Source organism: Fukomys damarensis, unplaced genomic scaffold (genome assembly GCF_012274545.1).
Source record: "Fukomys damarensis isolate Sample0158 unplaced genomic scaffold, DMR_v1.0_HiC HiC_scaffold_26, whole genome shotgun sequence".
Classification (NCBI taxonomy): Eukaryota; Metazoa; Chordata; class Mammalia; order Rodentia; family Bathyergidae; genus Fukomys; species Fukomys damarensis.
The window spans coordinates 27,605,767-27,618,467 of NW_022900938.1; the positions used below are offsets into that span (position 1 = coordinate 27,605,767).

The 12,701-nt window shown below is 36.4% G+C and overlaps 1 protein-coding gene across 1 annotated transcript in view; it reads right to left on the minus strand.

Annotated features, from left to right (window-relative positions):
• Positions 1-6,159, minus strand: part of Xirp2 (xin actin binding repeat containing 2) — a 78,018-nt gene extending 71,859 nt beyond the window's left edge. Inside the window, exon 1 of the mRNA XM_010606904.3 lies at positions 6,023-6,159. The gene's annotated coding sequence lies outside the window, so the exon portion shown is untranslated. The remainder of the gene's footprint in view (positions 1-6,022) is intronic.
• Between the last annotated feature and the right edge of the window lie 6,542 nt (positions 6,160-12,701).

Genomic DNA, 12,701 nt, shown 5'->3' on the forward strand with positions numbered 1-12,701 from the left:
ATTAATAACAATAGCTTATATAAGACATCATATGTCAAGCACTGAAATTTTAGTCACTTTATAAATACAAATTTATTTAAATCATTGATACTCTATAAGATAAATATTATTAGTGTCTCTATTTTCCAATGATGACATGACATAGAATTAATTTTCTAATGATCAATCAGTAGGCTGGTGTACCAGCCAGAATTAAAATTCAGGCAGCTGGTTCTAAAGTCTGTGTTCAGATCATTAGGGTCAAATGCAGCATTTCTGATTTTTGGTATAGTGCTATGTGGAATTCATTTGTAACCTCCTCTAGCTCTAGGAGATGATGTTTTGGTAATTTTGGTAAGTTGGGGGTACTTGATACATTTCAAGAATGGTTATATATCTAGGGTCAAGTAAGATATTCCAGAGGATCTTAATAAAAATGGAGCTTAAAAAGAACAAAAATTAGAAAGAAAGATCAGTTATGAAAATTTTCTAACTTCAAGGATGGATCTAAATGTAAAGATGCTACCAATAATGAAATTTATATATCAGCTCCTGGAACTCCTGTCATATATTTACTTTTAGAAGACTAATCCTAAGGAAAATTTTACTATTATTATTATTTGTATTTTGTCAATACAAATATTTACAATACAAATGTCTGTGTCTGGGTTATTGAATATTGCACACAAAATTAAAATAGATGTCATTATGCATGATACTGTGGATAGTGGTTGTTATGTGAGGACTGTTGATCATTTCTTGAATATCCAAAGGGACTCTGAGAATTTGAATGGAATGGAGACTATGGAAACATAGGTAATGCTATGCAAGTGAGAAAAATGACATATACATGTATGTATACATACTATGTATTTGTGTACATATTTGTGAAATAATTGAGCATAACTGGAAGAAATGTTAATAACATAGCATAACAACATAGTCAGAAAGCATGACCAGTTAGGTTGAAGAGGGAAATTAACAAAAGAGTTAGAAATTGAAGCTTATGATAATTTATTGCTTCTGTTTAGAGATGGGATATTAGAAACTATAAATACTAGCTTTGAAATGACAACTGCAATAAGTGGGCTAGATACTTTGTGAAATAAAGGGGTGAAAATTAGATACAAACACGACTCCCAAATTGCATTTCTCTGAAACCTCACAGAGGAGAAGCATGGCTGTTGTCCAGCTTTGGATGATGAAGAGATGATGAATCTTGAAATCATTTCTATTCCAGAATGAGTCAGTGACTGAAAGCAGACATGAGCTAGTGCAGTTCCATTCCTAAAAATAAATGTTTCGGAGTCCTCTAGGACTCAGAGGACTAGCATATTTCCTACAAAAGATGTCAGCATCCTAATGAAGTCCCATTCCTACTTTTAACTCCTGGAATGGTGCAGAGAGAAGAAGGAGATGGTCATTGCCTGTGGCCCTCCACTTTGTACCACTCGCTCTGTCCTCTGGGACGAGACTGGCAATGGCTGCTGGGACTTGGTCTTGGTAGCAAAGCAGCTGACTTCTACCTGACAGACCAGCACCCAGGAAAGTGGCTCTGGATGCTACCAGCACAGAGGCAGCCCATGTAGGCAACCTTTAATCACACAAACAAACATAATTTAGCCTTTCCCAGAGTGTTTTAACTTGATGATGAGACCTGCGAGTAGAAATTCAAGAACTCCAACATAAAAATGAGATAAATCAATGGATGATCCTTAACTTTACAAATGGACTTTTTTTTTACTGTGTCCCTGGAGCACTTAATCACTATAGTTGTTTACAAACTTCCAATTATTTATCTAAATGACTTACTAGTTAGATAACCTAAATCTGAATTCTTATTATGACAATGCTGACTAAAAACAAGCAAAAACCCAGTAGAGATTTGAGAAATCACCCGTGAAGTTATAGTGCAATTAAATGCTTTAAATCTGACTCTGCTTATCAAAATTCAAGATGCATAACTTTAAAGAAGCCCCATTTTTTTTACAGAAGATAATATTTTGATAATTTTGGTAAACTGAAGGTAATATTTTGATAATTCTGGTAAACTATTTCAAAGATGGTATAGTTCTAGGGTAAAAGAAAATATTCCAAAGAACTTTCATAGAAATTAAATGCAAAACAAGAAAAACATATAAAGGGAGATAATTTATAAATTGATAAATAAATTTATCATTTACAATATGAAGTCAGAACATGAGAAGTCCACCTGCAAATTATTTTAATACACTTAACTTCCTAAGAGTTAAAAATAAAACAACATAGTTTAAATATTACTTTTTATTCAGTCCACATTTGCTGAATTTATGCAAAGCACTGAGCACATGATTTAAAACCACTTATAATGCTGAACATCACAATGTTCAACATCACAATGTTGAACTTCTGTGACATGTAAATTTTTGTATCTTTTCTATTGGTTTCTATCCAGGTAACTTATTTAGGAGTATACATGTTGATGTCTTCAGACTGTGGGAGAAGATGTCCTTGACTCTGATTACAGAGAAACTAGCGAAATTTCTCAAGCTAACCTCTTTAGTATTATATTTATTTGAAGTCACATACATGCCTGGAACATTTTGCGAATTAATTACTTTTGAACAATCAGACATATCTAAAGTGTTTGACTCTAGACAACTAATTATCTTGTATATGATTAGAAAAATACAAAAGGGAAAGATTTACTTGAAGGTCTCCCCCCAAAATCAGTGCTATATGAGGTGTCCAGTGATAAGACAGTGGGGACTGTCAGGGACAGGGCAATCTCATCTGAGAAAGAAGTTAAGCACAAGTGTTCAGTAAAAATAAAAGAAATCAATCATTACTTTTTGCACTTGATCTTAGCAAAAAGGTTGAGAAACGATATTCATTGCTCTTTGAATTATAACAGACTATAAGATCAGGTTTCCTTTCACACATTTTTCCTTATTTAAAGAGAAACATGAAAAGGAAAATAAAAAGCAACAAAAGGCTGCTATTTAAGACTTTACGAAGATGCACCTCAAATTGTATCCCAAATCATTGTGGTGGTGTGGGGTGGCACAAAGACTTGCAGATAACATGTACCACTGACAGAGAGGTCCAGCGAGTTGGTTTTTGGCTCTCTGCACTTAACCTTTATGTGAGTTAATTGGTGTCCCACTGCTTCTATTTACTTAATCTAGAGCTCAATGAATTTATACCAATTAGGTACTGATGGTCTTTGTGTTATCTATGTGATAAATTCCTTTAATCCACAGTAGTATTTTACGTTTTAAGAAGCACACTACTCTACCAGGAATTGGATTAACTCCTGTGCTGCCAGATTATTGTTATACCATTTTTTGGTCCTACAAAATCTTAAGAATCATTAAATATATACCCACAGACATTTGATGTATCAAAACTAATAAAAATAACTGACTGCATCAGTTTATCTTTTTTTTTTAAAAGAACAAAATCTTTCTTCTTTTCATGCCATTTGTGCTTTTACTGAGTATGTTATACAAATTGGAATATACTCAGGTTAGCTAAATTTGCAAGAGGTAAATTTCAATGATTAAGAAAACAAAGAAAATGAAAATTTTAACCTGAATCTATAGGTGAATTTTCAAAGATTATTGAAGTGCAAATGTTTGGTCCTTCTCCTGAGCTCCTGGTACAGAATCACTCGGGGCTCCCTGCATGATGGTGTCTTGTGTATTCTAATGGTGTCACTCATGACATGTAGGGGTGCAGGAGAGGCGCAGAGTTGGAGATAGCTTCAGAATGAAGGCCAGGTGGCAGAAAAACCAACAGAAATGAGCAGATTAGAACTTTCAATCTGGCCTTCTATCCTGAGAAACGAAGAGGGGCTGTAGATGGAGCTCCTCTATGAACTCCTAAGTGAGAGGTTTTGGTGAGTTCAGGGTTGGCGCTGATAACAACAACAACAAGAAAGAACAACAGCAACAAACATAAGATCTACTAAAGTTAATTACAAGGCTGCAGAGGATGGAAGATAGACGTGGTAAGGAAAGTGGGAGAATTCTTTGTTTTTGAAAAAGATACAGCATTTGATGTCAGAGGTAGTGATCAGGAAACAAACACAAAATCCCACACAGTTTCAGTAAGACTGCACCTGTATGCAATGTCCCGGTTCTAAAAGAGAGGCATTCCTGAATAAGTGAAGTTCCCACTCCTCATCGGGTGAAAGTGTGATTTGGGCAAAGCAGTGCTTGTTTCAGAAATAGGAAAAAACAAATTACTATTTAATTAGACTTGAAAATGTAGGTTGAATACTCCCAAAAGATGTGGTGGAAAGCAAATAAAAAGGACTACTTAATGCCAATGAAGTTCTGTCCTCCACAGATTGGCCAATCAAGAATCTTGGAATGACATTGCCAGGCATTTATTAAGTGCCTGACCTGCTTTATAAATTGCTAAATCTACACCTGACTCTGAGCTGTCATACTGGCCTGATGAAAAGAATACTGGTGTGCAGAAATGTTTCAGATGTGGCAAGTGTGAAGCGAGAGGCAGAATTCTCCAACAGATAGCGTGGTGGGCAGTTATCTCTGTGAACATCAGTAAATTATCCATGAACTTTTCTGGCTTTTTACCCCGAAGGAGACCCAGGAAAGGTGAACACGGGAGACATGAGGCAGGGCCTGACATTTTCCCTGGAACATGCTCTGAAGTAAAGCCCTCTGTGATCATTAAAGAATGTCCACATTCGTTTTTCAGGTGGTTGAGAGAAGCTGAACCTTAAAGATGACCCAAACTAGATCAAAGCAGAATCATCCCATCCAAACTCCAGACTACACTTTCCCGAGACAGCTGGCACTATGCCCTGTAGCAGATATCTGAAATGCTGACTTTTAAAAGCAGACCTAGTTGTTGCTTTACATGTTGATAGCAAGAAAGGAAAATATTCAGAGGAAGCAGAGGAGTAGAGAAATATTTAAGCATAAAAATCGAGGACTTTCTAATTTCTGCCCCAACAGAAATTTTTGCCATTCACAGGTAATCTCTTCTAAAACCCTAAACAGGTGCTCGCTCATACTAAAATTCATGGTGCTGAATGTAGTTGAGGTAAATATTTTACTTGTCTGTTGGCATCATGTGCATAAAATTTTAAAATAATTCAAACCATCTACAGCTTGTCAGTGACCAAATAGAGTGCTGGTAAAAATAAAATATCTTTCAGTTCAGCAGCAGTTGGCTAAATTTAAAACCTGTATTATGCAATCTTAAAGTGTCCTTGCTTTTATTCGGTGTCCTAGGAAATTCTGTTAGAATGTTTCTCCAAAATCACTTCACTCTCAACATCTAAACACTTAAGGCACGACAGGACCAAATTAAGGTGTTCACAGGCAATCAAAGACAGAAAAAAAGTCCATTTGAAACAGTATATCGGGCATGATGCCTTTAAAGTACAATCTCAGTCTTCTCTATTTAAGTTTGTAGTTACTATAATTAGGGCTGGCAGATCCAACTGGCAGTGCTGTTCTTAATTCTGCAAAACATGTAAGAACCTGATTCTTTAATCCTTACTCCAGTAAAACTCCCAAAGGAGATGAGCTCACGGCTGGAGTGAGAGCTGCAGAATCCAACTAAAACTGGAAACGAATAATTTGCCTACATTTCTCTGAGCAAGCTCCAACAGCTGACAATATTTCAAACTCTTCTTTTTCCTCACCAAATTTCAACGAATACTGTTTATATTTCCTAGTGCATTCATTCAGTTTATGTTCATTATAGACAAACTGACTTTTTCCAGTTTTCCTTTAGTTGTAAGTTGTATAACTTTATCTCAGAACTGTTCATGAAATTGGGCTCATTATTCTTCAATATTATATATGACAAATGCTTTTTTTCTACAAAGCGTTTAGTATAGGAAGTCTTAAATTTCATAAAATAAAGCAATGATGAATATTGTCACAAAAACAAAAATGCAACTAAATATTTTCTTTTATAACAATTACAATTTGACCTATGGCCTTCATTGATCTTCAGTGATAAGCCTGAGCGTTTTACGACCTTGGACGCACACATGTACCAGTGACGGCGTTCCACATACCTTTCGTAGTAGGTTTAACCCCAGGTTCATGGAAATGTCATGTATCGCTATAATTCTTCTCTGAGTAGTTTCCTCCCTCGTTTCCTGTACAGCGAATTTCCCAGTCCCCTGCAGCAATCGGTGGAGTGGAGGCCAGCTCCACAGACAGGTCTACTCAGAAAGTAGATGGGACGGCTGAATTTAAGTGAGTGGAAAGTCTGGAGGATGCAACTTAGCATCTATTTTTAGGAACTGAGCTCTGTACAGGGGCTGCCAAGCCAAGCACTCCTTTCGGAAGTGTGTCCAGCAGGGCGTTCTTCTTCACATTGTCCTCGAAATGCAGGCATGGCCCCTGCACGTATGCAATCAATCAAAACTCCCTCCACAGTCCCGAACCCCAGGCAGACACCAAACTTCCGAACAAAGCAGAAAAAAATCACAACCAGGACAGAAGAACAAACGGAGGGGTAAAGTCTCTGAATTCCTTGCACTTTTTAAGTAATTTAGGTCTTTTAAGTGTCAAAGATATGGATATAAAGCCAATAGGCAAAGTTCCAATTTATTCCGGGGGAATAATTAACGTGGGTCCCTAGGAAGAGGAAGCAATCGTTTCATAAAATGGCTTTAGATATGTAAGACACTACTTTGCTTTTTCAGGGCTCACTAAAAACAAAGCAAAATACTACTTTAGTGATTATATAAGTAGAGGAAGTCTTTTGATTGAAAAGGCCTTGGGAAGGCTTTCTAGAGAGGTTAAAGAGTAGGCTACACTGCCTGTCCATTGTTACCAGCTCCAAATCATCCTCCTGAGGAAGACCAGGCAGGGAAAAGGACTCCTGCGAGATGCATATTAAATGTCCTTTGCTGCCACACTACTTACTCAGCGCATCCTGCCAGAAGAAGGGAGGAACTTATCTAGAATTGCTAGTTGTCCTCCATGTTGCCAACATCTAATGCGTTCTAGGCAGATAGAACAACTCCCTCTTCCTGTCTTTCCATTATTTTCTTAACGTGGGGTCCTGTGTGTTTCCAGCTGACCTCACACCACACCCAAATAAAGAAAAAACAAATTGTCCTTCCGCTGAGGAAAACACCTTAGTTAAATACTCTTTCATACAAAATATTTACAATTAAAATATATTATTCACAAATAAAAATGAGTGTATACATTATTTCATACATTCCAGCTTATTAGTGCTAAGAAAAAGTCTCATACATGATTTTTCTGAATAGTCTGAGTTTTTTCAGGGCCAGGAGCTCTCTTAACAGGTCAGAGCTGTGTTGCCCATAATAACAGCTGTTAAGCCTATGCCACCATTTAAATTTTAATTGGTTAAAACAACATGAAATTTAAAATTCACTTCTTCAGCTGCACAAAGCATACTTCAAGTGTTCAATCTCCACGTGACTGGAGGCTATGGGTCCACTATGGGTCCACAATGTCTCCATCTTTCAGAAAGTTCTATGGGACAAGATGCTTTAGCTCAGGATTTCAACACAACTTTGACACCAGCTGTCCTCTGTGTCCTGGGAAAGTTTTGTACACTGACTAGGCTCCACTTTGTTGATCTGTGGCTAAGGGGAACAAAATTTACCAATTTTAAGTGGTTATTATGAAGATTAAATGAGATAATAGACATAAAACAATTATTTCTGTGACAATTATTACTCTAATGCAGTACAAGATAAATTACTATCATTTTTTTGTAGCTAGGTATATAAAATTCCAACAGTTTAAATTATGAGGTTGATTCTATAATACAAATAAAATCAGCTCTATTGTTGTGTGTGGATCTAGTTACTGGTGGTATTTCTGGTGGCTTTGCCCTTTGAAACAAATGATTACTGAAAGATTTGACTCTGGCTTCCTCATCTTTTCTCTTTATTTAAATTGCCTGTTTTCTCTTTTGTTTAATGTTTCTTCACTTGCTTCTTTAAACTTCACTCAAGAAAATCTTTCTTCAACTTTCTGTTTTAGCTTTTCAGGAAAACATTATTTGTATTAAATATGCAGACATTAAAATATTTCATACTTTATCTTGTCATAAATTTTCTAGTGGCTTTAATATTTCCAAACATAAATAATTTAACTACAAAAAAATTAATGGATAGGGAAAAAAACCCTTGATGAAACATTATAAAATAATTGGTAATGTAGTAAAAGCAATAAATGCTAGATCTATAGTAGCATTCATTAGTTAACCTAAGGTCAAGTAAAAAAAATGTTCCATTATAAAACTAATTAGTTATAACATAATTTGGTTTATGGGAGAAACAGTATGCAATAGCTGGAACTTGAGGAAAGACAGACCTTAAAGAGAGGGACAAGTAGAGAAGGCAATAAAATGCTTATTCATTTTAGTCTGTGAGACTGGACAAGGACAACATAGGCACCTAGGTCGTGACCACCTCTTATTCCCATGGGTATAGATACTGAATTTCATTTTTATTTAATAACGACCTAATCTACTACTCTGACATAGCTGTGAAAACAAGGTAGGTGGATGGATCAATGGGTGACACACAGATAGAAAAAGATACAGGTAAAAGAGCCATAGAGTGACACTTTAAAGATGTTAGAGTTCAAAAGAAAAATCATATTCCTTATTTGAGTTGTAAAGATGCTTCAATCTCCACAGTGCTTAGGAACCTCATCTCCATCTATTAAAACCTGTACTGTATTCAACCAATACTTGTATGAGATGTTCTTATGGAATACAGTAATTAGTATCAAGCCAAGGCTTCCATGAAAAATAATTACCACCCCTGGATCAATCACAAAGATAATATATAAAAAGCACTGGAGAACTGCCAAGCTGTAAGGACCAAAGGGAGCACAAGAAACACAAAATCCTTAGAAATGTGAGTTAAGGAGTTGAGACTATATCTGGAAATATTTATCAATTTTTCAACTAGTGGCTGAAAATCTAGGTTTGGCTCAGGAAGAGCTTTGCTGGAGGTGGGAGACAGCAGAATTTTTGGCAGTTATATAGGACTAGAGGGATAAAATTGAAAATTAGGAGCTGGGTGTGGTGGCACATGTGTGTAATTCTAGCTACTCTGGAGTTGAGGCAAGAGGGTCACAGTCTCCAGGCCAACCCGGGCAATTTAGACTCAGTCTGAAATTTAAAAAATAAAAAAGGCTGGGCCTGTAACTCAGTGATCCCTGGTTTCAATTTTCAATAATCTCAGCACTCAGGAGGCTGAGGTAGGAGAATCACTGAGAGTTCCAGACTAGCCTAGGCTGTATAGTGGATTCAAGACCAGCCTGAATTACATAGTGAGATCCTGCTTTTTTGTTATTGTTGAAAAGATTGGTAGCCCCGATAAATAATAAATAAATAAGAGACCTCAATTTTTCTAATTTTTCCAGGTATTTACTTAATTCTAAAATTTCACAACATTTCAAGATCTAATTACAAGCCACCAAACTAATAAGTTAAGGTGAATGGTTCATATTTTCATGATGCCTAGCAAACAAATATCTATGAGGAGCATATGTAACAGTTGAAGCTCTCAAATGAAAGAGGAATTGGCTGTAAAATAATCAGTAACAACTCTTTTGTCCCTGGAGTGCTTGGCAGACTGAGTTTAGCTAGAGGCTGAGAATTCTATATTGGACGCTGGCACATGGGAAGCAGGTAAACCAGCAAAAATTTGGCACTTAACCAGGTTTGTGATAATGAAATTGTTGACTCTAGTTGAGTTGACCATCACCAATGCCCTCTTGGAGACAACTACTGAATTCTGAATCTTCACTCTGCCTAAGCAAAAATATACCAAATAAGCATCTTAAAGGCAAACAATGATTCCCACAGTCTCTGTGCTAGGAAGAAAAGGATCTCACTGATTTTCAATGAAATCACAAATTAATTGGTCGCCTCCTTCCTCTCCTCTATCCTATTTGCCTAGCAGGGAAAATCTTGAACCTCTCTCGTGAAGGTAACATCATCTGAAGCATTTTCAGCTTTGTTTCTGAGTAGCACAATTGACCTTCCATTGTGAAAGTTCAAGGTATGCAAAGAGACAAGACTTTGTCATGACAACCTGGAATTAGGGATATTCAAATCAGCAGACTGCATTTGTAATAAACACAAATGAGAATGTAACAATAAAAGAGAATGTGAGAAGTGACAAAAATACAAAAAGATGGAGAACCTGATTAAAAAATTAAAACAATTTAAGAAAGAAATAGATACTCTAGAAGTTGAAGTATATCAGAAAATAAGCAGTAGGTGGAAGATTTAACAGCAGCTCAGAGACAGTAAAAGACAAAATAAGATGAAAAATAAATAAGATGACAATAGATAATCTATAAGAAATAGATTCACTTTTGATATTTATAGTGCATATTGGATAGTGCTTACTTGATCTTTTGCAACAGTGTGACATTTAATCATGTAACTATAATGCACTAAAAGCCAACTTGCTTTGCGTACGCTACTGGCAAACCAAATTTGTAGTATTTTATGTCTCTGTAGTGGATACTTAGGGGGTTGACAATGGCACAACCCCACAATTCCATCTTGCTTCTGCAATCTAGTGTAGTTGCTCTCGTCACATGTTACTTAAGTCTGTCACAGAGAATACAGCACAGCACAGAGGCACTGCCATCTATAACGTCACACTGGTCCTAATGATCTCCCTCTGAGCTAAAACGGAGTGTGAGTTTGGGTTCATTAATGAATCCCCATTTATAGGTGTTCTGGACGATCTGAGATAAAAGTTGTATAACTAGGAAACTTCAAAATCCTACATGCTTCTTTAACAGGTCATTAGTCATTGTAAATTTATTAATTTTTCTACATTTCCTGCTGCTATTTGTAGGCTAAAGACTGTTTTCCTGACATAAATGGAAGCTACCAGTCCAGGAATTCATTCAGCTCAGCACTTCATTTGCTATTGTTCATAAAGAGTTTCCTCTTTAACAGGTAAGTTAGCTTAACAACCAGTTCACAATGTGTACATATACACAAATATCCCAATTTATACCATATGAATATATACATATAAAATTTCAGGAAATGAAATAGGTACATGTGCCCACATTTTTGCAGCACTATTCACAACAACAGTAAAGATAAGGAAAAACTCAAGTGGCCATCAGTGGTCGAATGGATAAGGCAAGTGCGTACATAAATCCCGTGGAATACTATCAAACACAAAAAAGATTAAAATCCTGTCCTTTGAGACAACGTAGCTAGAAGTGGTGATCATTACATCATTTTAAGTAAGTCAAGCACTGAAAGACAAGTACAACAATGAAATGTCTAAAAGTTGAGCTCCTTGAAGGTGAGAGAATATTGGAGTTTCCCGGAGGCTGGGGAGAGTAATGATGAGGAATAGGTGGGTAAAGGTTGATTAGTGAGTGCTGGATTGCAATTAGATGCAGACGAGATGCTCTGCTGTAGTATTCTGCAGTAGTGCGACAGTAGCTAGCTATCATGCACTGAACATTTCAGAAAGATAGAAGAAAGGATTTGGAGTTTTCACAATAAAGAAATGACAGATGACTGAGGAGATACAAATGTTTTACCTCATTTAAACATTATACAATATATGTATATGTATCAAAATATCACCTCTGCCCCATTAATGTGTATGCTTTCATATTTTTATAAGTCAGTTACAATAAAATTAAAAATGGACCCAGACTTTATTAGATGCCTTACCAGGAAAGACACCCAGATAGCAAATAAGCACATGAAAAGGTGACAGTTGTCAGCAGCAAAATTCAAATTGAATCTAAAGCGGGGCCACCACTCTGTATTTGGTATTAGAAAGGCTAATGTGCAGAGGGCTGGAACCCTAAAAGCTGACAAGGATGTGGTACCACTGGAACGTTTATTCATTGCTGGGAAGAATGTGAGTGAAGAGTGGCATTTTGGAAGATTGTTTGGCTGTCGCTTACAAAACAAAACAAAACGTACTCTTTCTATATTATCCTGCAGTCAGACTGTTTAGTATTGAGACAAATGATTTGAGGATGCATGTTCAAACAAATACCCAAACTTGGAGGCAAGAAAGATGTTAGATGTGTGGGTAAAAAAAACCCTGGGAAAACCAGAAAATCAAATATTATTCAGTGATACAAAGAAAAGAGCTTTCAAGTCATAAAAAGGCCTAGACGACCAAAAGGTACAATAGATAATGTGAACTAGGAGGAAAGGGGACAAAAGGAAAGGGGAAATGGGTGGGAGAGGGAAAGGAAAGAAAGGAATGAAAATTAATATGAGAAAATGAAAAAAATGGAAACAAAGTCTTTGTAGATAGGGAGGGGGAGGGGTTGAAGGGAGGGCAGAGGAATGGGGAAAAAATAAGGATCAAGATGGATTATGTAAAGGTACAAATTTCCAACAGAGAATGTCGGCATATTGTGCACCTTGAATGTACCAATAAGATTAATTTTGTAAAAAAGGCGTAGAGGAAATTTATATACATATTAAAACCAGTCTGAAGAATCTACATATTGGATAATTCTGTGTGACATTTTGGAAAAGTCAAAATTATGGAAACAGTAAAATCCAAAGTGATTTTCAAAAGTTAAGGGAGAGGGATGGATGGACAGAGCACAGAGAATTTTAGGGCAGAAGAACTCGCACGAGAGTAGGTAAGAGTGGACACTTCTCATTACACTGTTTACCCAGCCCATAGGATGAACATATGGCACCAAGAATGAAGCTTAATGTAAACTATAGAT